We start from the raw sequence: 27,541 nt of genomic DNA on the forward strand, positions 1-27,541 counted from the left end.
CTACAAGTTTCTCAATTATTATTCTTCAATAAACACTTTTTAGGGTCCTTGGGCTACTTTGGAGCCTTCCCATCTGAGCAAAGCTATAGCTGTGGTTTTCTGTTATTGTGCTTCTGGACTTCATGGTATGAGAACCAGCTCATGATAAAGGCAACAGCACTGTTGCACATGGACTATCTTGAAACTTTCATTCCTAGGTGACAGGGGCTTGGGCTGAGCCCGTAGAATAGAGGAGCTAGAAGACTTAAAATCTTGTTAATCAAAAGTTTGGAATTATTTTTCGCTCAGTGGAGATTCGTTATTAAGAAAAGGTTTGACACCCCTCACCCCCACCATGTATTCATTGAAAGAGATTTACTCTAATAAGCTTGTCCAGTTTCTTTTAGCAACTCATTATAACAAACAGTCACTTTCATAGAATCACAGCAAAGAGGTCTGCGATGGACTTTGAGGATATTTCTTAAGTGCTATGTAACAGAGCGACAGGAAGGAAGCTTGAACACTGAAGCTTCTGATTGTCCACACTGTTTTATTGTTCGTTCTCTGCAGCTAGTCTTCTTCAAGACAAATCTGCTATAGATTTGGGGCAGGACGTGAGCCAGTACATGTGACTTTGTCTTAGGACCAGGAATCAGCCCTGAGGCCAATTAGACATAGCCTAAAAGGTTATAGAGCCATCTTTTCATTTCGAAATAGAAAATACCATTATGCAGTAATTAGTTCTGTTTCTATATGAACCAAATCTAATCAATGAGCTTTGTGGGCTGAACGCTCTAGGGTTGTGCTCTGCCCAACATCATCCACTGTTTCTGAATTTTGCTCTGCTGCCACTGACATCAACAATTCTTCATTGTCACAAACCATCATAGATAACGCTGCCACTCTTCCCACATCTCAAGCTATAGTATTCCAATAAATTCCCAGCAAAATGCTCATCTGCACCAGTTAAATGATTCTAGTGAGTATACTAGTGTCAGCTTGTATCCAGTTTTTATCTGCTGAGAATAGTAGATGCACCTTCTCAAGTCTTACAATAGAAAACAGTACTTCCCTATCAAGATAGCTCTAATTGAAAGGGGCTGTAATGCCACTCCCTGCACAGACAGAAACCCATGTATCTCCACTGGAATTATTAGGAAAACCACTCAGTAAAGTCTCTCAAAATTATTCCTGGGCTGTGATCCTTGGAAACCCCTTGGCAATGAAGGAGGTAAACCCTAGCAGGGATCCTGGAAACATGTTTGTAGCCCATGAAATCCAGCAGAATAAGCCTATTTTAGATGATGATATATAGAATCAGTACTACAAGGCATCAGTGACACTAATTTCCCGGTTAGACCACAGTACCACTCAACATCTTCAGTCACTCTTTATGAAATTAAATGAGGGCAGAACTTGGCCTTGTAATTCTATCCCCTACACTGAAGGAGGTCCAATTACAAACAGTACTATTAATATTGCTACCCTCATTCAAGACATCCAGCCACTAAGGGACAAAGCAATTACAATTCATTGCTAATACATATACGTTCATATAATAGCTCACAAAAGTCAGTATTTTGAGCTCTGCAGTGGCATATTTTTTACTTTTTCTACTTCCTGTCTGCTGCTCAGGCAGAGAAAATCTCTGGGTAAGTCCAAAACCTGACAGTTACTGGTTTTATTTTCCTGAAAGTAATGGGGAATTTCATAGTAATCTGTGGGTTCTGGGCCCAAATTTCAGAAGTGCTAGGTGATTGCAGCTCCTGTTCTACTTAGTGTAAGTCCTTGCTGCTCAGCTTACATTGAAAGTAGGCCTTCAGTCAAATTTGTACTGTATCAGGTTTCTGAAAACTTGGGTAGCCTTTTTTTTAATAAGGAAAAGGACATAGGAAATTATTTGTGTATATACAGACATGTATTTTTATTTTATTTCTTATTTTATTTCTTTATATTTTATTTTATTTTTCCTAATGTAAATAACTTACAAAAGTTAAACAAGAGGATAAAGTACATACAACAGGATAACTTTTGGACTAAAATAAATGTGTCCAGTGAAATAAGGGATATTTTCATTTCCATCATCACAGAAAACAGAAGTTCCTAGAGTGAGCAAGCAAGATCCCTACACAGGAATTGTACCTGCAGATCCAGCCCCAAGTCTCTTCTGTTTCCTAATGCCTTTGAGGCAATGGGAGGAAGAGCAGATGTTGACAGGGTAAAACCCGGGAACAGAAAAAGACTTAGTCCCCTCTCCCCACCACTGTCATATCATCAGTTCTCAGACTCCAGAACATACTGCTATTTTCACTAGGTTAGTAGTCTGAGCTACTTTTGTGTTCTGCTGTAAGACAGTGTTAAACAGCTTCCTCCTTCTCCTCTATATTTATCCACAGAAGTCTCGTGGATGTCCCAGGATGTTTCTCAGCTGGTTGTGCAACACTCAAAGCCCCTGTTGTTACAAAAGAGACTCTTTCAGTTCCTCTCAGCAGGCTGTTATGCTATGGGCCTTCAAATCAAGAACAGATTTGTCTTGGGTTCCTCTTATTCTTTTTAATGTGCCTTTTCCCTAGAGATGCCTCTCCTCCCACATTTAAATTTTCTTTCCTCTTTTGCCAGTGCTAATGTTAGGCATTAGATATTTGGCAGAACTGTGATATATATTTCCTCCCTCCTAACCCCAGCCTGTCTTTTGTTCCTAAATGAAAACAGCCTTCAGAGCACTATGTGGCCAATCTCTCTGTGCTACACCTGCTTTCACCTCACCCAGAACACAGGGAACCATGAACAAAACATTTCCAAAAATGCCACTGTGTGATTTAGAAAACCATTAATAAATCACCCAAGAAAGTACGGCACTGCTAAGAGGTGTCTGCTCATGTAACAGCAAAAAGTGTACCTGCCCTGCGAGTGTAGAGGAACGGAGTGCTGGTACTCAAAATGGATTTCTCTGGGTCACACCTTTCTGTTTGCAAACTATTCTTCAGACTATTCTGACATTTTAATTCTTTTTTTATTCTTTTTAAGCTTGCAGAACGTGGATAACACGATGTTGCAATTGTCTCTCTCAAGTCTCCCATCTCAAACAAGAGGCAATCGTCATTTAAAAAACACGTTGTTTAAAAAGTTATTCCTCTCGTCTTTCTCCTTCTACAGGAGCCTGACGGAAGAAAAGTATGAGCTGTTAAAGGCAAAGTAAGGCTCAGACAAGAAGAGCCTAAGACAACAGTGGCAGCCACTGTATCATATCTCACCATGGTGTCACTGCCAGTCTGACACACATGACACCTTCACCGCACTCACCATAATGGAACACATCAGGATCATTACAGACAGCTGCTGAAAATACTTTGTCAGTGTCTAAATGTCAAGATTTCTTTCAATACCTAAATTTCTATATTTCATGCCTGTTGGTTATTTCTTTTACCCCTGCCTTCCTCAGATTGCAAAAAACCAAACAAACATGGTTTTGCAAAGTCTACCAAAACCTTGGGTTTAGGTAGACTCTGCAAATGTGTTTACATCTTTGCTGTGGCTATTACAGTGTTTTGCTTTGGAAATGTGATCAGCTTCATTTTTGACACTCATTTTTTACTTTTGATGAGGCTGCCACTGCCTTCACTTGTGTGGAGCAGCGCACCACCATGTTGTCTGCTGGCAGCATATAAAAATTAAACATTTGTAACACAAATTGGCAGAGCTGTAAGAGGAAAGCAATAGGCCCCAATTTCCAGCTGGGGACCTGAGGTGAGAAAAAATTAACTTAGCCCGAGCAGAGTGAAAGCCTCAGCATATTTTCCTTAAACAGTAAGCAGTGGTTTCGTTACAGCTGCATAGATAGTCTGGCACATGCCCTTGCACTTTATTGAGGAAGTAGGAGACACATGGGTGCCACCAAAATCCCAGCTTCTGGAGGTTAACACCACAGCAGACTGATTTCACTAAACTTACAGGGCCCCAGAGAGGGCATGCATCCACTCTTGCTGCTGGAGCCAGAGCTTGGGAGGGCAGCTTGGTCACAATTCAATGGGGAAACCAGGGTCAGCGGGCAATGAGTCTGCAGCACTGCACAGGGATGTGGTAAATGATCTGCAGCAGCTGCAGACTGGAAACTGGAGAAAAATCGTGTCAATACCAGCTTTTCAGAGAAGGAGTACTATAAAGTGGAATTTTTCCAGAGGAGAAAATTCAGGTTTTGTTTTCTAAGTTCTCACATACCTAGGAGCAGCACAGCTGGCTAGATGGCTTTTCTCAAGGTTTATAAGGTAATAAAATTTCATTGGGTGTGTTTGATCTTTCCTGTTAATGTCTTAGTGTTTGTGTTGGAGATATCCAAATCTTACAAGTCTGGAGCCAAATATTATCTGTATGAAATCTTTGTCTCAGTACTACATCCTCCCTTGCAACATCATTCTCATGTAGTTGTTCTGTTGCCAAATTTTTCAAAATTCTCAGTAACATCCCTTTCACTGACTCTCAGCCAAATCAAGTAACTGAATGCTTGCTGTGTTTCTTAGATTCAGGTTATAAACTGCTATACAATGCTACTGATTACATTAACTTCAGTTCTCCCACTTCCCATATGGGCCAAACTTCCCCTCCTCTGCTGCCTTCCCTTTCTCCTCAGGGTGAATAACAGCATATATCTCAGTGAAACACAAACCCACCTGTTTTTAAGCACTGTTTATCACACCTCCTCCCCCAGACTCCATGTTCTAAAGTCCACATGCTCTATGTAAGGGTCATAAGGTAAAATCTGGTATCAATTTTGAACGGCTAGTCAATGATTTAGTCTGGCTTTTATCCAATGGGATGGATAGAGATTTGCTATGGGTGAGGTGACAGGCTTAAAAACAAATCCTTATCCTCCAGAAAAAAACGCTACAATTGACCAGCTCCAATAATACAGGAGTCGAAGGGAAATGGAGAATAAATCAAAGGCCACTGCAGTAAATGACAGGTTTTCCATCAACTAAAAAGCACTTGATCAAGCCTTAAGAGTACAGAACAAGCTCCATTTTTATAAAAGAAAAGGTAAGTCTGGGTTAATGAGATTCAAGAGGTAGAAAGTCTCCAGAGCTAAAAAACAAGTCGAACAGTCTGATTTTTTCCTGAGATCAACACTAGAGCTGTGGCAGTCTGGCAGAGCAGGGTTAGTTTGGGAGACAAGCTCACCAGTGGCCAGTACCATTTACTCAGGCAGCTGGGTCTTGTGTGATCACTGTGTTAAAATTGACTCCAAAATATCATGAATCCTATTGACAGCAGTGTGTTCTAAGAAAGGCCCAATACTTCTCAGGGGAACTTATCAGTGAAAGGAACCTCAACAACAAGATTCAATTAAGGACAAATTCTTACTGCTAATTATTTAAGGGACAAGAAAGTACCAAAGCTGCAGATGAGAAGGGGAAGAGAGGAAGGAACCAGTCTGCAGATTACAACAAAAATCTCTGTAGAAAGGAATATACGAATCCAGCCGGGCAGTTTGTGTTTGCAGAAATGCCTGAAATAACCACCAGCATTAGCACTATCACATCTCACTTCAGTTTTAAACAGTGTGAAATAAAGCAGTATATTTTTTTCCTCCGGAAATACTGCTACTTTACATTTGCAAACAGATATGGGAATCATACTGTTGACAAAGGCAAAAAATAGACACTTGTCAAATATTGGCTCTGAAAAAAGGAAAACACATTTTTAGAAATCTCTTCAATTAGAAGGTAGAATTTTGGATTAGATATTTTAAGGCACAGACTGAATCTGCTAGGATTGTAAATGCCTATGCACTTCAAGTTCCTAAAGACCCCTGCATGCTTTACATGCAGAACACGTCACTGAGATTAGGCCTATGAGCCCTCATTTTTGCAGCAGAGATAACTGTTAGGATATGATGAGATGATATTTCAGTCATATTTTGCAGTGGTGTAAATGACTGTAAGAGGGCTAAAGTGGTGGCAAGCATGGGAAGCTAAAATATGCCTGAACAGATATTTGAAAAAGCCACCTGTATAAGGAATTCATACTGAGTTTACTGTTAGTGAGCTGAATGCTTTATCATCTAAGCTCTAACCTTCATAACTATGTATATAGAGAATATAGCCTACAAATATACATTTTAATGGTGTCTACGGCTTTCTAGATAACTTTAAATGCACCTTGAAAGATTCAGCTTCAAACATGCTAAATCCAAACTTTTAAAATTCTGTTTGATCTAACCATACCCATAGACTGCTATGGAGCTCTTAGACCTGTATTAGCCTGATGACTTTCATGCTTCGAAAACGTAACTGTTTTATGAGGAGTGTGGGCTAAGTTTGCTCACATCTAGAAAAAAAAATGCAGATGAAAGAGTAAGTGATATCACATAACGCATCACAAATCATTCCCCCAGTGGCTACTAGTTGTTTGTTTCCTGTTTGCCAGTCATTCAGGAACACTCCCTGTCTGTCTGCAGTTCTGGGGGCTTACTGCATGATTTAGGTGGACATGTGCTGCTCTGCAGATAGTCTGCCAAGAGAGCACTTCAGCATTATTCATTGTGTACTACTGGTGGCAAACAACATGTAATTTAGTCTATATGGTTTGTTTGTACTATCTGGTTGTGCAACAGCAATGCTGAAGTAATGAATGATGAGCATACTTCCCAGATGAAGTTTCAGTAAAATGACTGTTCATGGTAATTACCATAAGACAGTCATGATTTACTTATGTTTTCCATGAATATGCCTATAGTAATCCAAACAATAAATTTAATAACCAGAAGAACAAACTTATTCTTCAGATTCCTAGAAACAGATTCAGGTCGAGGGTTCCCTGAGCTCTAAGCTCTTTTCAGTATGCTGAAGTGAATTTCAGCATTTTCAGAGCCTGATAAATGCATTCCTCCCTTTTTGAAGTTGATTGAAACCATTGTTTGTTTTCATGCAGTCAACACAGGAAAGGAAGTTTCTGAACAAAGGATTGGAGGACAAGAGCTCCTGGATTTTAAAGCAAGCCCCAACAACAACAGTTTCTGTGACTGTTAGTTATTTGTTGTGACTCAGTTTCCCTGTCAATGTATTGAGAGTGTTTGCTTCAAGCAAATAATAGGAAAAAAATAACTTCTTTGATAAAGCTGGCCTTTTGCTTGTGAAATGCCTGTCATCTGTTTGCAGTTTACTCACACTATTAAACTTATGCCTCATTTTTTTCTGGATTTTTTTTTTTTTTTTTGGTAACTATGTGAGGAGCATAGCACAGCCTTAAGACAACTTTGTGGTCAAAGGTGTTGTATAACTGCCAGTTATTTATTACGAAATTAATTCACTCTTGTTCAAGTGAATTCCAGCATGAATATCATATGACAGGACTGAGAGGAACCTTGTTTATTCTATAGACTAAAGTAGTATTTGTCTTAATAAAATGATAACATTGTTCATTTATCTTCAGAGAACTGATCTGATATGTCTCTCGGTTAGGCTTTAGGGCCAGGTTTTTCAACCCTGATTCACCTTGCCATCTATTTATTCATGTGAACAGTCCTATATAAAGTTCAGATCATACTGCGTGTGAAAGAAAGGAAGGAACAGTTTATGTCTTAGCCTCTATTCTGTGCAGTCCTGAGTCTAGCAATGATATTGACTGGGAATACAACTGAAATAATTCAGGCAGTAATGTTCTTATATTGGAAATATGGTAACATTAGCCAAAAGAAAAAAACAATTTGATTTAATTAAACTAAGATGTGAAAAAAAGACAATGGGGGTTCTTCCTGTTGAAAACATGATATTTCAAGGTGACCCTATCAGAAGTTTATATAGCAATAGCTTGAAGCAAAGATTGGACAAATTGCTACAATAATCTTCTAAATATTTAGAAACCTAGATTAAATAAGAAAGAATAACACCAGAGTTGGTCTGCAGTGAGAGTGAGCTACAGCACCTTCTCCATTGCTCAAGCATCTTTCCTCTGTAGGACAAGAAAAGATCAGAAACACACTAGCATGGGTATAGTAAAATTCCATTTCTTTAATGAAAGTGTTTTCTGCTCTGCCAGTATTGCTTGTGCAAGAAGATCTTTGTGGAATACTGCACCCAGGGCGGTTAAATGAATGAGTTTCATTCAGCAAATATTGAACATGATATGATGCCAAGGGCTGTGACGGTCACTACAACAGTTAAGAAATTACATTTCTCACAAAGTCATAGTATACACATCACAAAGATGTGACATACATGATACTCAAAACGTTTCCACCTTCCTCTGAGAGACCGCATCCAAGCCAGTGCTTGGGGGAAGACATGATATTAACTAGACCAGCAAGGTCTAGCTCGCGTAGCAGGTCCACATTATGTCTAGAACCGAAATGTTTTTTCCACACACAACCTGCAAACAAACTCATCACCCTTAGCACTGTTTGTTACTCAGTTCACAGTAATCATCACAGCTGTCAGGTGCTCTTACCCTCAAAGCATCCAATTCAAGTAAGACAGACAACAAATATATCAAACCAGAAAGCAAAGCAATCAGGAAGAAAGCTTGAGCGATCTTCAGTAGGGCCATGTTTATTTTTGGATTTTAAAGTCTGGTACATGGAAGTCTCCATTCTTTCTGTCTCCTACACACATATGCAACATACAGCTCCAGTTTCATGTTATGAGAACACCCCTGTGATAGCCTGCAGGCCAGTCACCATGTTATTTTCTTTCAGAAAAAAAAGCAACAAACAACAACAAACAAACAAACAAACAAAAAACCAAAAAAACAAACCAAAACAACCCCAAACAAATCTATTATTTTGTTTTGCAATCATTTTTCTTTGAAATTATTTTGCAATTATTTGCACCCCACAGGAGCTCCACTAAAGCAACCCTGTTTTCTTTAGCATTACAGATGTAGCCCAGATTTCCCTACCCCTTATTTTGACATAGAGAGCTTACCAAAAAGTGACTATCACAGTGATAAACATTAAATCTGCATGATTTCTAACATTACTGCCACTCATTCTTTGAGTAATATCTGCATGCTACTACAACCCCTTGCATGAGACAGCTCACAGAAACAAGATTTACTCTGAGCATTTCCAGCACTATGATTCAAACCACGGCTTATGATTTTGCTTCTGGATGTCCCAGCTTCGGTTCTCTGCTTTTTGGCTACCAGGCAACTGCTCTGTTATAAGTCCACCTGGAAAGTTATGACCATGCAGTGACACAGTCATGACTGCGACTATAATTCTAAGCCTGAATGCTGTCAACAAGCTTCCCTTCCTTCACTGCTGCATTTTTAATGCCTGAGCTAACTAAGATTGTTCGAATTGCTTCAACCATTTAAAATATTTATGCTGCTACGGAAGTCTTAAGGTCATAAAGAAACTGCTACTAATAGAAGCAATGTATTACTGGAGTCAGTGTTTGTGATTCTTAACTTTTTCCTGCTACATGACTCACCCTACTCAGTTATTTAGAAGTGAATATGTTTTAAAAAGACAGACTTTCTCACCGAAAGGACACTTTGTTAGGTGCAATCACAAAACAGATACAAGATAATAAATTGAGGGAATAAACCAAAAAGTGAAAACTTGTTCCTGTATTGTTATTTTTAGGCATTCAGTGTTGCACTATGCAATTTGCCAGAGAAAGCCCAGGGAAAGACAGTAAATGCAAGAATGTACATTCAAAATACATTCAAGACCTGACCTGTAAACTCAATTTCTAAAATAGCTGAAGCCAGAAACATCACCACACTTACAATAGGGAGCATCTATGCAGAAGCTGCTGTTTGTTCTACTGTGCTTCCTAGTGCAGACCAGCATTTCCTAGTGCTCTCCCAGCTTTTGGACTGGATCAAACCTAAATCCCAGACCCTAATAGGTAAGCAGAAACCTGGAGGTGCACAGGCTGCAGATCTGGATCTCTTATTTGAATTTTGTACAGGTTTATAACCCCAGGGAGAGTGAGAGTAGCTTCAGATCTGAATAACACTGCAGGGTAAGTTATCGTAACAAACCTTTCTGATGCATTCAGTGTATTTAATCTTGGTTCCCTACCTCTGCTCTATTCCTCAAGCCCCCAGCTCAGCAAGCAGAGGAGGGCACCGTCACCCCACTCTGCACCCCACTGGCAGGCCATGGTGCCAAGCAAACCATGGAGAAGGAAATACATCTTGCAGTCAAAGGAGACATGGTTCAGTAGAGCCCTAAATGCTGTGTGAGCAGAAGCAGCTGCTGTTTGGGGAGGCCCAGGCAGTGAACCACTGGGAAGCAGGAGCTGCTGGCACATCAGACATTGCACCAACAGGATGTTTTGCAAGGGCAACCAACCATCACATTGTAGTTGTGCCTTCATGTTTGCAAGGAGGAGGAGGTCATGTGTTGGGGTACCACTTTACAAATGCATCTTCATATACCTACACTAGGTATTGTGTCTGGCTGAGGCATTATTTTTTAGGCTTGCATTTCCACAGATCATTTATGGTAGTTTTGTGTTCATAAGCTAGAGGGGATGTGTAAAGGGGATTGTTTCATAGGACAATCAGCTGCAGGAGGAAGGATTGTAATGTAATAAAGTTAGATTTCTAAATATAGAGCTAACAGTGAAACAGAGAACACCCAGAGGTAACAGGTATCTCCATAACTTGTAAGCTGTGACTGACTTGAATTGTTGCATCACGGCCCCTGTGCTGGGGCTGCATTGCCTGACTGGCAGTGGCCCTGTACTGGTGCTGTTGGCATCATGATTCTCTCTCTGCAGGAGAAACTAATTAGCAAGAGCTACGGAGCCCAGCATTTTCAATGCAATGCATCTGCAAGGGTATGGTGGGAAGCTACTGTCACCTCCCATCTGTGAGCACTTCTCTGTCCTTTGGGTCTCTGAAATATGCAGCATGTGGCTTGCAGCACCCATATGCTGCAAGAGCAGTCCCTCCTGATTACAAGAAGCAAATGTTAGATGTCATGTTCTGGGAAATGCCAATCTGCATTACCAAGGAGGTACTCAAAATCCATACCAGATGTTAACGGCTGTGCGCCCAGAGGAGCAGTGAGGAGCCATGGCCATTGCTGTGGTCATAGCAGCTCATGTGGTAAGCATCTGTGGTTTTAGCTTCTGACCTGTCTGTCCCACATGTAACCAGGATCATGCAGAAAATGGTGTCCTAGTATGTGAATATCTTACCTCTGCAGCACAGGCCCTCACTGGTCAACAGGAAGCGGCACTGCTGGTGGTAGCCAGGGTCAGTTGTGGCAGAGTTGACACTAAAGGAGATGGACTTCATTGCCATGAATGCTCCCTCTGACCTCCCTGGGCATGTTCCCAGAAGCACTGGAGATTTTCTGCAAGTATCTGCAAGGCTGGGATCAAGTTGGTGTCCATCTGAGCATCACTGGTGCATGACAAGACTGCCCATGGTCTCAGAAGTGATCTGCAAAACTTGTCCACATACATTTAGAAGTCTCTGGGCTCGATATGTACAGCTGCATGTGTGCTACTGCTGATCCCACTACAAAGCTCTTCAACAGCAGTTTACTCAGAGAAGGTTAGGTATTTGCATAGCAGGATACAAATCCTTAACTGTCTGTTTTACTTGCCACTCATCATTTTATTCACCTCACCGTTAGCCTCTGTTCGTTTGGAGCAGTCCACTCCATTCTACACAAGTTTTGAAATAACAAGCAGAAAAGTCTCTTCATATTAGTTAGATTGTTTCTGTAAAGTTAATTTTTGATTAAAAAAGCCTTAAAATTTTACTCTAGATTTTTTGCCACAGTCTGCATGATGTCTTTTCTTCAATTAATGTTATACGCTCTACTCTGTCCTATCATTTAATTTCTGGACACATTTTGTGTGGAACTTATTAACAAAATACAGCTGTGTTATATCTAAATCTGCCTAGGCTCAAAGTCTGAAGAACCACAGTGTCTTTTAGTTAAAAATCATCTGGTCTACCCAGAAGAGGTTTTTTTTTTTTTTTTTGCTGTCTTTTTTAAAAAATTCTCTCTTTATGTTTGGTTTCTTGTTTGTTTTTTATTTTTTAAGTGTTATATCTTGAAACAAAGCACCATTCTTTGTCTGTACATCTCAGCTCATCAGTACAAATCAATTTCTAGCCATAAAGCTTAAAATCAGACTCAAAGTCATGAAAGATTTTTGAGCATTAAAATTTTCAAAGCATTTGAGTGGATTTCCAGCATCACTTGTTATTAATGAAGGTTCCTTTTTACTGGAGAAATAGAGTGACTTCTGATCACCATGGTATAGTAACTTTGCTAATTACAAAAGTAGCAAACCTATTTTTCAAGCAGAGGGTAAAGATCAAAAAATATGATGATGTTTTGTTCCTTCTTTTTCAAAATCAAAATAAAATTGCGAAAGCTTTGATTCTACAACATGTAGCTTTCCTTTACAGAGTGTTAAACTAGTCATAGCATAGACACTGTCCCTCAGCGCAGACAGTATTTCATCATTTCAAACCTGTTTCCTATGAAAGCTTCCAAAGCTCAAAAATGTGGTACATCAGCTGAAACTGTCAATATTGGTGACATTTTAGATAGCCTGACATGAGGCATTTTCCATGCTATAAATACCTCTTAAATGCTGGCCTGCTTTAGGCTCTGCCTAGTTTTACTTAATAATAGAAGCCAGCATTGAAATATGTAAGTTATTAGAATATATCTCTGGGGTTTAAAAGACTGCAGTATAAGATAGCTCATAGTATAATTTTTCCCCAATGGCACTGTTATTTTTAATGAATGTGTGTGTGATGCAACCTGTCAGGCCAATGAACCCCAGCTTGGCTTGAAATGTTTGCACTGCTGGAGCAGAAAGGACTGTATGCCCACAGGTGATCTCAGAGGGGTGAGCTCCACAGCAAACCAACCTACCCAGCCCTGGAAATAAAACATATTAACCAGGTCTGACTCTGCTTCCTTCCTCCCTTGCCCTGTAGAATGTACAATATTTATGATTAAGCTTTGCAAATGAAAATCAGAGCAGTTTCTGTGCTCATTCAAGCTGCACAGCCTTATTCTGGGTGATTCATTCATTGAGTCAGGCAGCCATGCATGCAGTCATTCATAAGTAATGCCACGCTTCCTTTCAGCATGCAACAATGATTTACCCCCCTGCTGCCTTTCAGTGTTTGTTCAGCAAACACACTAAGCTAGAGAATTCCTATTTCAAGCTTTACCCTTATTTTTAAAGAAACAGTGTTATCTAAATGCATGCATACTGAGTGTTGTACAGAGAGCCAAGCACAAATGTCAGTAAGAAATGGCTACAATCCATAGTACCCCTCCCAAACTATTCTGTCTTTACTTGGCATCCATGAGAAAAAGCTTGTACTTACAAACAAGATTTCAGCTCCTTTTACACTCATGCCTTGCCACAAGAAGGCCTATAAAAACAGACCGATTTTAACATTCACCAGGACTCCTAGAAGAGGACTGATAACTCAGCCTAGCATCATGCCATAAAACCTGGAGCACCAGGATTTGATTTCCTGTTATCAGTATTTTCTTGCTGATTTCAGCAACTAACAGGAAATAAAAACATACAGAAAATCACGGGCCAATGAAGAGGCTTTGACCTGTGGGTTTTTAAGGAGCTATGAGGAACAAAATCTGGCCAGAGCTGCAGATTGAGCAATAACACGTGCTTGATTCTTGTAAAATTAGGGGACTGATTTCATTCAACTGTACACAAATAAAATTGAGACACTAGTCTAAACTGACCATTTTAGTACCTTCCGCACTTTGAGAGGGGGAGTGAGAGCATGGAATCAAAGCACTATGTGACACTGCCTATACCATCCCTAAGTCTTTTGTCACCAGCTGATTTCTGTTTATAGTGAAATGACAAGGTCAATGCAAGTAAATATCAACAAATACACAGTTCATGGCAACCTCTCACTAATAAAATCCAGCATGCAAGCACACTTTGGGTGAAGCTAAAGGGTTATGAAGCATGGGTGCCTTCTCCCCTTTTGAGAAGGGGAAGAGGTTTATTCCTCATTTCCAAAGAGACTTCTGAGCTGAACGCGTCCTATTTGAGAAAGCTGGCCTCTAACAATGCTTTATTTCATGCAAATCCACAGGAAAAAAAGTAACCGAAAGTTAAAATAATTTCTGGGTGTGACATGCTAATACGGCCCAGACATCTGGGGTATCACAATTAGAAACCCTTTGTGAATATATTTTCATTAGTCACAGAAAAAAAAAACCAACTCATTTTTTCCTGTTTTCTCAAGATTTCAAAGCTCTGCAGTGTATCCTTAAACATGTCATTAAATTATGCTTCAAGCTTAAGGAATTTCATGCTTTGTAATTCTTTTGAAGTTGGCAGATGATTTAATGTTTCTGCTTTGGTTTTTTTTAATTTTGGTTCTTAAAAAAAAAAGAACTTAAGTTTATCTTCCATTATTGTTCTCTTTCATAGCTCACCAAAGGACGCAGTTATGAAAAGGTACATATTTATGTTAAAGAATAATGTTTTGAAATTCTCTGTTGTATTTTGAAACCCTTGGTAACAGCAGGGCTTTAAAAATACCTGTTTAAATTATTTACCTTTCTTCTTTTTAATCAGAATTCCAAGGAAATTAAAAATGTTTTCTTTGATTTTTTCTTTACTTTTCGATGTCTCTAATATATTGCACTAGAAAGCAGTAATATTTTTCACATATTTCTGCTGTCTTTTAAGTTATGAAGCATTCTTATATTAAGAATTTACTGTATTCAGGACGCTGGCCATTGTTCCAGGTAGCAGTTTATTGCTCATCTTAGTTTATAAGAAAGAAAAATGCATTTACAGGGAATACAGGCATTACAATGTTATAGATTTACTGATGTGTCTGGCTGAGAATAAATGTTAATGGAAAAGCAAATTTTCCAGTAAGTGATAAATTCCATAGAGTGTCTGGCTAATGCAGAAAACGTTGATTGCTTGTCAAAAGAATCAAACACCCCAAAATCTGAGGTATTTTGGGTGTGATATCTTTTTCCTTTGTACTTACAATTTTTGAGTCAAATTTTGTCCAAGTAGTTAAGTGAAATTTGCATGCTATAGCTGTGGTTGTATCATATTTACTTTAAAGGGTTTCAGCCTGACTTTGTGTCAGGGAAGCAGCCCTACATTAAGAGCAAAATATGGCTCCCAGTTCTGTGAAAGAGATCCCCAGCTGATACACAATGAATCAAATCAAGCAACACAGTAAAACCAGAAGCTGTGGATGCAGTAGGAGAAAGATGAGCCTTGTAGTACAGCCATGAATGTGGGATTCTGCTAGATTCATTTGGACTCAAGATTTAGAACCCCACATACTTTCAGTAAACTTCTCTGGACTCTGCTCATATGGACAAACATTGAAATACATTGTACTTGATCATAACCACTTGACCATGACCCTGGTCAAAACCTTGGTGCACAACAGTTATATATTTATATTACAGAATAGTATTAATTCAGTAATACTATTATATAAAGTCATAAATAATAAGTGATAAATAATAAATTGTAGTAATAGGACAAGGGGTAATGGGTTCAAAGTTAAACAGGGAAGATTAGGTTCAGATATTAGGAAGAAGTTCCTTACTGTGAGGGTGGTGAGGCACTGGAACAGGTTGCCCAAAGAAGAGGTAAATGTTCCATCCCTGGTGGTGTTCAAAGCCAGGTTGAACAGAGCTTTGAGCAAACTGGTCTAGTGGAAGGTGTCCCTGCCCATGGCAGGGGGCTGGAACTGGATTAGCTTAAAGGTCCTTTCCAACCCTAACCATTCAATGATTTTATGATTCTATGAAATGTTACAGTAAATGGGAAAAAAGTATCTCCTTTCTGACCAATATTTTGTACCCAATCTGGCCACTTCTCTACATAGCTGAGCACAGATCTACAGTTAGAGCATGGAATATAACCTCTTCCTGATAAAACAACATTTGTAAAACCAACATTAACCTGACAGAGTTTTGGTGTACTGATTTTACATACCTACCTGATCAAAGAGGCTAATATTCTCTCTGCTTGAGGCAGAACAGTGGAAAGAGCAGTGAAAACAATCAACTCTCAGTGTCTTTCCCGATGTTACTTAAAACTAACACGACTGTTACTGTTATTATCAAGCAGGAACAATCTGCTCTGAGGTTCAGCGTGGAACATTAAGTAAGGCTGGATTGTCCTGGTGTAGGAATGACTGGACAAGATTTAGGTCCTTCTAAAAAAAACATAGGACTATAAATGATGAAGAAACAGAAATTTTATAATTATCTGCATCTTTCGGATGAGGAAATGAGGTAAATGAACTTAAATTCTGCATCAGCACTAGGAACTGAACCCAGAGCCTGTGATTTCACTAAATCACTGTCTGGGAGGTAGCTTACTGCCAGACAGTCTCTTATGTAGGACAGTGCAGTAACCCTTGCCACTGTCATTTTCTTTTCTGCTTCATTTTTAATTGCCTTTGTTCACCTTTCTGAAACATCAGCAATGCCCTGCTCCAGTTCTGACCTTGTGCTTTCTGTAGTGTGGATGGTTGAGGAGAAGTTGTGGACGAGTTAGCTGAATGCAAGTCTGTTGCTTTTTCACCCAAGATGGAAGGAGCCTGCCATGATTGAAACATACAAACAGCCCATATTTTCTTTCTTACAAAGTACCTTTATTCTTGTTCTCTCTGGGGTACATGCAGGGGCTGCCTACACTAATCTCAGGTCTGAAAGAAAGTCTCTGCTTTCCATATACAGTATGAAGATGAGTCCTGGAAACACCAAACTAATCCGCAAGATAACAGTCTTTACTGGGATTATGCTGATAAGGACCACTGACTATTAAAAATGCTCCAACTTGTTAGTTTGTCTTTGTTCTGCAGTGAGGGTCCCTGTGCTAATTTGCTGCATGCTATTTAAATCTGAGGTTGCAAGTCTTGTGTAGCAGATGGTGTTTTAAGATCATTACTCTGGACAGCACAGGGGGCATCATATCCTCTTTGGAAGCTTGACCACAACAAAGAGAATGAATAACCACCAGTATGAGTCTACAGAATGAGCACATTTCATATGCCAGCCCTCACTTAGAAGCACAAACAGCTCAGTCATCAACCTGCTGTTTATCAAGGCATTTCCAAATAAGAGCTCCTCTAAGAACCAGGATATTATGTGTTGAATGTCATTTCTGCTCTACTTTTCTGTTTCATTTTGAATCCATCCAGGCACCTTGAAGCCACATGTAGAAGCTGCAGTGACGCTTGCTGGAGAAGGCTGAGCTGATTACTTTCTGCTTCATGGGCTTCTGAGACTCCAGGCACCAGGTTCTTTATGGTACTGATTACCCTTGCATTTTAGCCCATTAAGCATTGCATATCTGCTGAGCTATCCAGCTTTTCTTCAGAAAGCTGAAAACCTGTGCCATCATCCAGCACCCTGCAGATGTCCCAGATATTACAGCAGCACAATCACTTTACTGTTTAGAGTACTTTGTTCCTGTCTATGTGAATTATGGGGTGTCACATCATGGCATGTGTTGCTAAAGTAGGAGGTAACCCAACATGACATGACATAATGGGATACAGCCTGTGGGTGCAGGGAGAGAGGTGGGAAGGGAAATCAGCTAGACCTATATCTGATGAAAAATCTGTGACTACAAATTTAGCCAAGTAGTTGCTTGAATTTTACCAGATTGGTCAAAGAAATAATAAATTTTTTGTCACACAGTGACCTAAAAGCAGAGTAATCTGACTACATAGTTGTAAAGATGAGACTCAAACTCTGTATTTCAAATAGCTCATAACTTCTGCTGATCTGAAAGATGCCCGACTTGGTCAGTATCACCAGCCTCTACAAATAGAAATGTTGTGTGGAAACCCTTCAGTTTCACTAGAGTTTTGAGAACACATGGGATGGGTTTCAAAACCCACAGGTTTCTGTGAAAAACATGTGCATGATTTCCTGTCAAGCTCTGTTCCCACTCCTCCCAGCCTTGCAGCTCCTTGGCAGCAAAAGGCTCCAAAGATCCACCAGTCTGCCCTGGGTTCAGAGCTCTTCTTGCCTTCAGGGATAATTTTGGCACTTGTGGTTCTCATTCCATAGCAGATCAGAAACAAATGTCAAAGTGATGAAATCCTTTGTGGCTTTACCTTTCTCCACACAACTCTACTCAAATGCTGTAGGAAGAACCAAATTAACTGCAGAACCACTGTTGCAATGACACATTCAATCAAATCCTTGAGAGATATTTAGGGTTTAGTCACACACCAGGCTCTTGTCCTTCTCTTTTCACCTACACCTATGTACGCTCAGAAGCAGCCAGTGAGAAGGAGTCATACATTAGCCTGCAGCCTTGCTGCTCTCAAGGGAGGAGTACTTTTCTGTCCTAGAATAATTGCCTCTAATTGCAAAACATCCTCTGTCTAAACAAAAATAAGTTTCCCCTTGGCAGACATAGACAGACCAATGATTATCTATTATTTGCAGTACCATTACACATAGGAACTCAGTCATGAATCAGATTCCCAAGGGCCATCTTGCTACATACATACAAATGAATCTAAATGTACTGTTTCATATCCTTCAATTTCTGACTAAGTTTTTCTATAAGTGGGTCATTGGATTACAGAAATGGGTGCAGACAGCAAAGAGCACTGGAAAGCCTTTCCCTGCAAAATGCTTGTCTTCAGTTAATGTGGTACTTGTGCCATTGAGTGTTTTTGAGCAATATGTACAGGGTTAGTTTCTGAGAGCAGAAAAATGGAATTGAAGAAATGTTTCAAATGGCTGAGAAACTTTCAGAGAACAGAGAAAACACAGGACTTGTTCATCTGCTAATTAAGAAAATATATCCTTTAACATTACTGGATGCAAAAGTTTATGCTCTTATTAGGTACAACCCTTATTTCAGGTCTCATTTTAGTATTTTCTGATAAATTTTCAGAACAAAAATGAGGATTCTCTTCCATGATTTACCAGCTCACTGGTAACTAACCTTTTCTTGGAGCTGTTCACTTGTTTCTGAAAGGTAACTCAGAACAGAAGACCTGTGTGGTGGTGTGTCTCTGCACTTTTAACGAAAACCTCTTCTCCTCCACTCCAAACCTGCCAGCTCCATCAGGTGTGCACCACAAGGATTCCTTCCAGTTCCCTGACTAACTTTATTGCTACAGCAACAGAAAAATCTCTTCCCAAACACTGATCACCTCCAGAAAAGAAAAAAAAGAGTTTAGTCACTATGCTTTGTCTGCAGTCTAAATGTTTATGAAATCAGTCCAATAGGTCTCCAAGGTCTGTCTGTAAGGGCACTGCCTGATGAATCACACTCGTGTTACAGATGAAAACTAAGATGGAGCAGAATCAGCAACCCACTGCATCTTTGCTGAGTTAGCAGAAAACACGGAAATCGTGGCTCTGGATATGAGAAAACCTAAGCAAAGAAGCAAAGGAAATCTCCCTACTCCCTGCAGACAACTAAGTCCACTCAACTTTGAGAAATTATTAATGGATGTCTTCCTAAATGGAAGTTAAAATGCATTTTAAAGAATGAGGGGTAAGCTCAGTAGTATTTTATGCTTCCTGGGCTAATCTCACCCCACCTTAACTTCGCTTTTGTGTGAATGTTTATAGTAGACATCAGTTCTGGTTTTCTATACTTTCCCATCTATTTGCCAATTGCTATGTGCAACTTTGTTATGTTTTGAAAAGACAATTTACCAGGATCAGCCGGATGTTCCTTCTGGGTTTATTTTTCAGCCTGGGCAAGCAGAAGATGAATTTTGGTCCTGTGGCTATGAATACATTTTCATCCTTCCTTACACACAGTCTCTCCTATGGTAAAGAACGATTCTCTCTTCCCATCAAGCATCCAAGACTGGACACAGAAAAGGGAGGGGAAAGAAGGAATTTTCTTAGATGCCTGCCTACATGTATTACTCATAGGCCCAGGCACACACAGATCCGCAAATCTGGAGTCAAGGAAGACATTTCTCTTGTTTCAAGTTCTTTCTGAGTTTGAGGGACTGAGAGCAGTAAATTAATTTTCCTTTCTATGTAGCATGGCTCACCAGCTGCTGGGATCTGGGCATTTTTTAAATGGTACTTTTGTTTTCAACATTTTGGTCTCTTGTATCTTCAGACTGGCAAATCTGGTGGTCTGGTTTGTTCAGTTGCTTTTTGAGAACTGAGGCATTTCATCTGACTTAGGTGTTCATAGGAATGGAGAGCAGTGTGCTAGGTCAGGTGAAAGTGGTACTGGATGAAAACCCAGTAGTCAGTTTCCAGCAATGGCCCATCATGGATGTGTAGGTGAGAATACAAGTACAGGATAAGCATGTGTAGAGATACTACCCCACAATATTTGTCCAGCCTGCAAAAATTTACCATGCAGGGACTTCTTCAATCAGAAACAGTATCTTCACATCTAGTAACAACCCAGTCTCATTGGAATTTTATTTAATTAACTGGATGCATCCAATCACTTCTTGAACTTTCCCAACATATCCAGAAGTGGCAAGGAAGTCTGACGGTGCCTATGGGGGTGCGATTTAATGAGTTAGATAATGTTGAATTTAAAAGGTTGGAGACTTTTCCATATCACTGTTAATGAACACGTCACCCTCTAAATCAAGGACAAAATTTCAATGCCAGCAAAATTTGTTACATTCCCCTTTTTGTTTTAACAAATAAAGAATTCTGGGCAGTATAGCGAAGCAAAGGCTACAAGCTTTATGCGCTTACACACATACAGTATTTGTTGCTTTTCACATTCTCATTGCAACGTAATATAATCAAATAATTCCCCCACTCTTCTCTTTTGGTCACATGCAGATTCTGAATGGACTCTTCTTGGATTGCTTGGAGGAAATTCTTATTAAACAGGATGTGCCTCTTCCGCAGGGTGACAGGTTATATACAGAGATTTTTCATCAAAATGAAAACTGCTTCATTTGCTGCCAACCATATGTAAAGCAAGAAGAAAAGTCTGGTCTTACTGACTCCTAAGAGACTGAAAATTGAGACTAAATGGAAAACACATACATTATAAATGTTCTTTTTACAACATAGTTTTACAAGACTCGAAATGTAGGGAATTGAAAAATATTTTCAAACAGGTAGGTAGTCAGGGATGCAAGCATATACAGTTTCGAAGATGATACTTTGAAGATAGATTGATGGATTTTAAGTCTAGAAGGGGCAGTAGTGATCACTTGTCTAATATCCTGCATGCTACAGATGGACAGATGGGTGGGAGGAATCCACTCCTACTTTAAGTCCAACTTTATTCAGTGACAACAATTAGTCTTGTGCGCCTGATGATCTGAAGGGTAATTTTACAACTGTTTTCAAAGAGATCTTTTCAGTGTCCAGGGTAGCTAAAATAACTGTTTCCTTTTTTTCCCAAAAAGGCCAACTTGATCTCAAATGTTGATGATAATGTTGGATCTCTAAAGCCTTAATTTGATATATTTATGTCCTGTCATTGTTAGTGATGTGGCCACTAGCGGGCTGAGGCTTTCATTTCTAAATATAACCTTTTTGTTGTGGTAGATTTGCATTAATTTTATTATATTGTACCACTGATGGAACAGACCTCAAATTATCTATTTTGGGATTCTTTATCTGGGGTTATTGTAAACTTATCCTAGAGAATTTTCAAGAAACACATGGCAAAAGATAAAAAGCAGATCACATCAGTGGGTTTGAGAGTGTTGTGTGATCTTCCCTCTTTTTATATTTTGACCGGATATTTTTGTTTGGTTTGATGTGAAGTGTGGCAAACTTGAAAACAAACAAATCTTGCTTTGAGATAGGAAGAATACTAAGGAGGCTTTTATATCAAGCCATCAATTACACAGCAAGGGTTTTTTGTATATTCATATATTAGCTGGAATACTCTTCCTTATTGTGATATTACTTTTTTAATAAAGATTGAAATACACATAAACTTTAGCAGATTGTGATGCAAAATCAACAACTGTTCTTACTTTAAGACTTTCCCTTTGGGGAAGGAAATACTCTGGTCAAGCTTCTTACAAACCTGAAAGATCTAATACCACTACAGAAGTTGGCATGATGCAGTTTGGGTTTTTAGACTAGGATTTTTGTCCTTGTGCCATATTGCTGATGTTTTGCAGTATTTAAGCTGTGCTGTTAGAATCTTTCATGCCACTAATGATGTCAAACAGCTATTGCAATAACCCTCACTCTTGCAGTGACATTAAACCTCAGAAAAGCACCAGCAGGGACTGGGCTACAGAGGTAGGAGGCAGGAATGTCTGTCTTCTGAATAGTTATCTATGGCTTAGCCTATACGACCCTTCTGCATGTAAGGTGCTGGTCCCATGTGCCAAGAGGGCTGCTTCCTGCTACAAGGAAAGCTTCTCCAAGAGGACACCAGTAATGGGATCTGTTTCATGTCCCTCATAATTGCTGTGCTGCCTTGTCTTTAACTCTCCTAAGCTCCACAGATTTCTGTACACATCAGACATGCAACAACTTTTTTCTGCTTAGGTACTGCATGAAAAGTGTAGATGAAAAGTGTAAACTGGTTGAGTAAGGTGGTATTGGCAGGATGCTATCTACCAACCACTGAAACTGACACTGTACAGAAGCAGGAACACACTGGGGCTGCTGCTGCTGCTCAGGACCAGGCTGGGCAAAGCAGCGCTATGAAGAAGACACTGGCACAATGCCTGCCTGTAACACTGGTATTTTGCGTTGCACATGTATTGTAACTCGGGGTGGTTGGTCTAACAAACACTTGGCACATTGCCTACCTCTATTCTAGCTTTTCAGTTCTGGCAAGTGAAATCCCCTCTGCTCCCTATACAGGACGGTCCACAAATATGCTACAAGTTACCCTGAAAAACAAGTATGTTTCCTTCTTTGCCCTAGTTTTGTACTTCTGCCATCAATCAGGTCAAAATCTGATCATCTTGCTCACAGGATCGAAACAAGTCTCTGGGAGAAAAAGTCCTACAGAACAAAGAAGTTAGATCTTGCACCTGACTCTCAGCTAAGGGCAAAGTACTGGTGAACATGAGCTTGTGTACAAGGGTATTTCACTAGCAAGTGGACAAAGACCTCAGGTTTCAAAGTAGCCCAGCAACCAAGAGTACAAACTTTTCAGAGACAGGGCACTAGCCTGTTTCACTAACTTGACTGGGAGCTGGCACTTGCCTGCATCGCAAAAAAAGTGGGGGTGGATTTGAACCTGAGATAATGAGTGGTTTGAGTCACCTCTGTTTATTTCACACTTACAGCACTATCTTCCTATGATCTGTACCTAAGATAAATTGTTCTTCTATGAGCATGTTACTTATCTTAACAGTATTGCCCAAAACAACTAAAGGTCAAGTTAGGAGACAATAAAGCATATCAATCCAAATCATATTAACAGTTCAGAAAGTCAAAGATGCAGACAGCTGTGGGGTTACTGCTGGGGAACACAACATTTGAGGTTAACAGCTAAACACCCAGCCTTTGGCAGAACTATGTTCAAAATTCCTGTGTTGGCTCGTGCACTGGAGGAAAAATAAAATACAAGGTCAAAATGCTACAAGCTATGGTGACAATAACTCACGCTCAACAGGACACTAACTAGGTGTTTAAAAAGCACCTCTTTTTCTGCTCCCTATCAATATGCAAATGTTAGTCTTACAATGCTGGAGAGCCATAATTCTCAACACAGAGATTTTCCCAATGTGAGAAATTGCCCAAATTATATTCCAAGAGCCTTATGAATATGATATATGAAATTTTTGCCATTAAAATATACAGACAGTCAAACCACATTAATTTATTTGTATTTCTTTAATGTAAGGCTCAAGCCCAAAGTATTTTATATTATTCTTTTTTTTGGGGGGGTGGGAAGGGAGGGGAACAGTGACATTGTATCTGTATGTGCTGAAAGCACAAAAGCTACAGAGAGCCATTGCACTACTGAAAGGGGAAAGAATACCTGTTATAAAGTGCTTTGAACAATTTTAAAACCAACACCCAGGTCTGTTTTCAGGGTGAGAGCCCAAAGCAGTAAGTTGTCATTCCAAGTCACAGCAGTGTGAAGAATAATTCCTGGTAGCAGTCAGCCCAAAAAGTGTGACACAGCCTTTTGGAAAGCCCTGGGATGACATGGTAGCACATCCTTTATAGCACAGCTTTGCTGTGTATTCAGCTGGGAAGGCCCATCTGAATAAATAAAGCCACAGTACCGTAGCCCATGTGCAAAACCCAACTCACTTGCCTGAATTACAAGGCAAGTGATAGGGGCAGGTTTTGTATATCTCCCATGAGAAAACATAGGAGACAAGCAAGGTCCATAAGGAATGTCATCTTTACTGAAACTTATTCCTGCTCCAGGCGTTTCTGTTGAAGAGGGGGTGAAGCGTGGGCCCAGAGGCGCATCACCATCTACTGTGTCTTATCTCTTTGTCCAGCCCCTCTGGAGCAATTGTGGCAAACCTCACTGGTGCAGACAAACTGAATCATAGAATCATAGTACAGTCTGGGTTGGAAGGGACCTGGAAAGGTCATGTGCTTCAGCCACCCTGCAATGAGCAGGGACGTATTCAACTAGATCAGTTGACCAGAACCACATCCACCCTGGCCTCGAATATCTCCAGGGGCACAACCATCATCTCTCTGGACAATCTGTGCCAGTTTTTCACCACCCTTATTGTAAAGAATTTTTTCCTCACATCCAGCCTGAATCTTCCCTCTTTTAATTTAAAACTATACCCCTCACCTTGTCACAGCAGGCCCTACTGAAAAATCTCTATCTTTCTCATAGGCCCCTTTTAAGTACTGAAAGGCCATGATAAGGTCTCCTGTCTTCTCTTCTCCACCCTGAACAACCCCAACTGTCTCAACCTTTCCTCTTAAAATAGGTGCTCCATCCTCCTGATCACTTTTGTGGCCCTTCTCTGGACCGTCTCCAGCAGGGAGACGCAGCAAGTCTCCAATTGAGACCCAGCAGGTATCACCCTGAGAAGCTCAATGTGGAAGAAGATAATGATATCAGAGGGGCATAGATGGAGAAAGATTTCTCAGGGGCAGCCCAGTCTTGCTGAGAAGCATTTGGCAAGCAGAAGGGCACCCGCTGCACACACCAGAAAGATCAGCTTTGGACAAGATGGCTCTCAGCAGAGCAATTGTTCTCTTGAGGTCCAGCACACACCGTGCTAGTGGCAGCTGTTCACATCTCCTGTCAGGATGCAAACAGCCTGACCTGATTTCACATCTGGATGCAAAACCTCAGTCTTTGCCTTCAGTGCTAAGAAAATCCATGCTTGTAGGTGGCTATCACACGGTAGCAAGCGCTTTGCTATCTTGCAGCATGATCTGCATCGAAACAAAGTACTGTAGTTTTCTACCCTGCAGTAAACTACCAACCACAGACCCACTGTTAGAAACCCCATGGTGAAAAAAGGTTTCTGTTATCATTACTGACAAAGTTTGAGGCTTTTGGTATTTGTGAAGACAGAGCAACCAAATTCTGGTTTGGGTAGACAGAAACAGATGCACCAGCACATTCAGGCTCTTATTTTAAAGTTTTGGGGAAGAAAAATATTAGGAAATAGCTGCAATTCAATGCCATAATTCTTCAGAACATTTCCAGAAGATTCCTATGCCAAAGGAATGCTGCTAGTGGAAATTGCATCAACAGTCTGAAGACCAAATTAGCAGCCTGTTTCTCACTTCCACCAGTTGACAATCTGTGTCTTTTAGCAAGCCATGCTAAATTATTATATGCTGTGTTACACTATATGCTATGTTACAAATGTAACAGGAGTTTTCTCCCAACTGAGGCCTCAGTGTACCCGCTTCTGCCACAGATCCATCTCCGCAGCACAGCATCCTGCTGTCTGGCCTTCACCTTCAGCAGGGAGAAAAAGCAATGGTGCTGGCAGCAACAGCAAAGCACATGGGAATGCTGGAACTGGGACAATTAAGCTAAAGATAAACAAATTTATACAAAACTGGTGTTTTCATAAAATGTACTTTAACAAGGACGTTCAAGCCAGACAGGACAAAGACGTGCTGGCCTGAAAATATGTTTTACCTCGCAGTCACAGTACTTGACTAGTTCCTACAGTTTTCTATGAGAAATACTGGTGCTTAAACAGAAGGGAAGATAGAGATGGGGAAAATATTTGTGAATAGAAAGAATATTTATTCTACAACACAGTGACTTTATTTCAGTGTTTGGATTAATAACCCAAGGCCTTTCAAGAATAACAGCTCTCCAGTCGACCAAACTCTTCTTAAATTGGATGAGCACCATGCTGACAAAAGCTCACTATGCCCCTTTGAAAATCACCCTCGAGTCAATGGGTTCCAATGAGTTGCAGACAAAATTACTTCAGTAGCAACTCCCTGTACAATACTCTCCACAGGATAGAATTTTACAGATATCTTGCTTTTCTGTCTGCAAGTACGTTTGATTTAAATTTACTTGGGATCTTTGGTCATTTGGACAAGGTATTGGATTTATAAATTATATAGCACTCTCCTTGCCACACAAGCTGATGTTTGATCATTGGCCCATGCCTAAACAACAATGTTAACCTAAAGTCCCTGTGTTCTTTTCTTTTCATGCATGATTCTTGCTCACAGAGCTTCATGCAGAGGAGCTGAAAGAGGATTTCCAGTGGGTAAAAAAGAAAACCTTCCAGAGGCAAACAAACCCAGAGTCTTTAATACCAGAAATGTCATTATAAAAGAATAAAGCAAATGAAGCTAGGAATATTTTACACAATTTACAGTCCTAATACTTCCAGCTCAGGTCAAATGAATAGTCTTAAGCAACATGGTCAGCATGTTCAGTGTTTCAGTTAACCTCCTATGAATGATTAGCTCACTGTTGCATATCATGGAGATACCCTACTGGTCTTAATTTACATTAATTAGTTGTATCTTAAGCCATAGCCAAATGCATGTTTAATATCAGATTAAACACTTAAGAGACAGTGTGATCTACCAGATAAGGCACATGACCAGGATACAGAAGAACTGGATTCTGCTCCTGGCTGACTCCAAGATATCTAGTTCTCCCATCTGTGTCTCAGTTACTCAATTAGTAATGCAAGAATACAACTTTCTCTTGACAATGCTCTTTGATGCATACCAAATCTGAGTGTGGCAACTTGCAAAACACTTAGGGTGTACCTGCCTTTGCACATCAGAGAATGGCAATGGGACACCTTTGTTTCAGGAGTGATTAGCATTAAGTTCAAGTGCCTCCTTACTGGTCCCCTGGGCATGGATGACTAAGCCATTGAGGTAGCAAGACATGTGTATTGGAGTATAATTACTCTCTTCTGCTCTCTATCAATCAGCAATGCAACTCTTTCCTTGTATGTCAGTGAGCTGCATCCTTGTTTCAGGAAAACCCTCTCTTTCTGCAGTGGCTGTAAAGACTTCCTGCAGAAGCAGAAAAATAATTAGATACATTCACCTACGTGAAAATACAGATGATGAGCCAAATGGGAAAACATTCCTTAACTGCTTTTACCCAAATCTCAAAAGCTAATGGGTGGGAACAGCTAGTTGCTTTATGGCCCTGCTGCCAGAATAATTCTATGAACAAGAATTACTGCAAATTATTTTGTCACAACC

The 27,541-nt window shown here is 40.0% G+C and overlaps 1 long non-coding RNA gene across 2 annotated transcripts in view; it reads right to left on the bottom strand.

Moving 5' to 3' along the window:
- LOC136007127 (uncharacterized) overlaps positions 1-13,421 on the bottom strand; it is a 39,927-nt gene extending 26,506 nt beyond the window's left edge. For both annotated transcript variants that reach the window (XR_010609485.1, XR_010609486.1), the window contains exons 1-2: positions 13,303-13,421; positions 11,133-11,387 (exon numbers count right to left, since the gene is read on the bottom strand). This is a non-coding gene — a long non-coding RNA (uncharacterized LOC136007127). The remainder of the gene's footprint in view (positions 1-11,132; positions 11,388-13,302) is intronic.
- Between the last annotated feature and the right edge of the window lie 14,120 nt (positions 13,422-27,541).

This window comes from Lathamus discolor, chromosome 1 (assembly GCF_037157495.1).
Source record: "Lathamus discolor isolate bLatDis1 chromosome 1, bLatDis1.hap1, whole genome shotgun sequence".
In the NCBI taxonomy this organism is placed as follows: domain Eukaryota; kingdom Metazoa; phylum Chordata; class Aves; order Psittaciformes; family Psittacidae; genus Lathamus; species Lathamus discolor.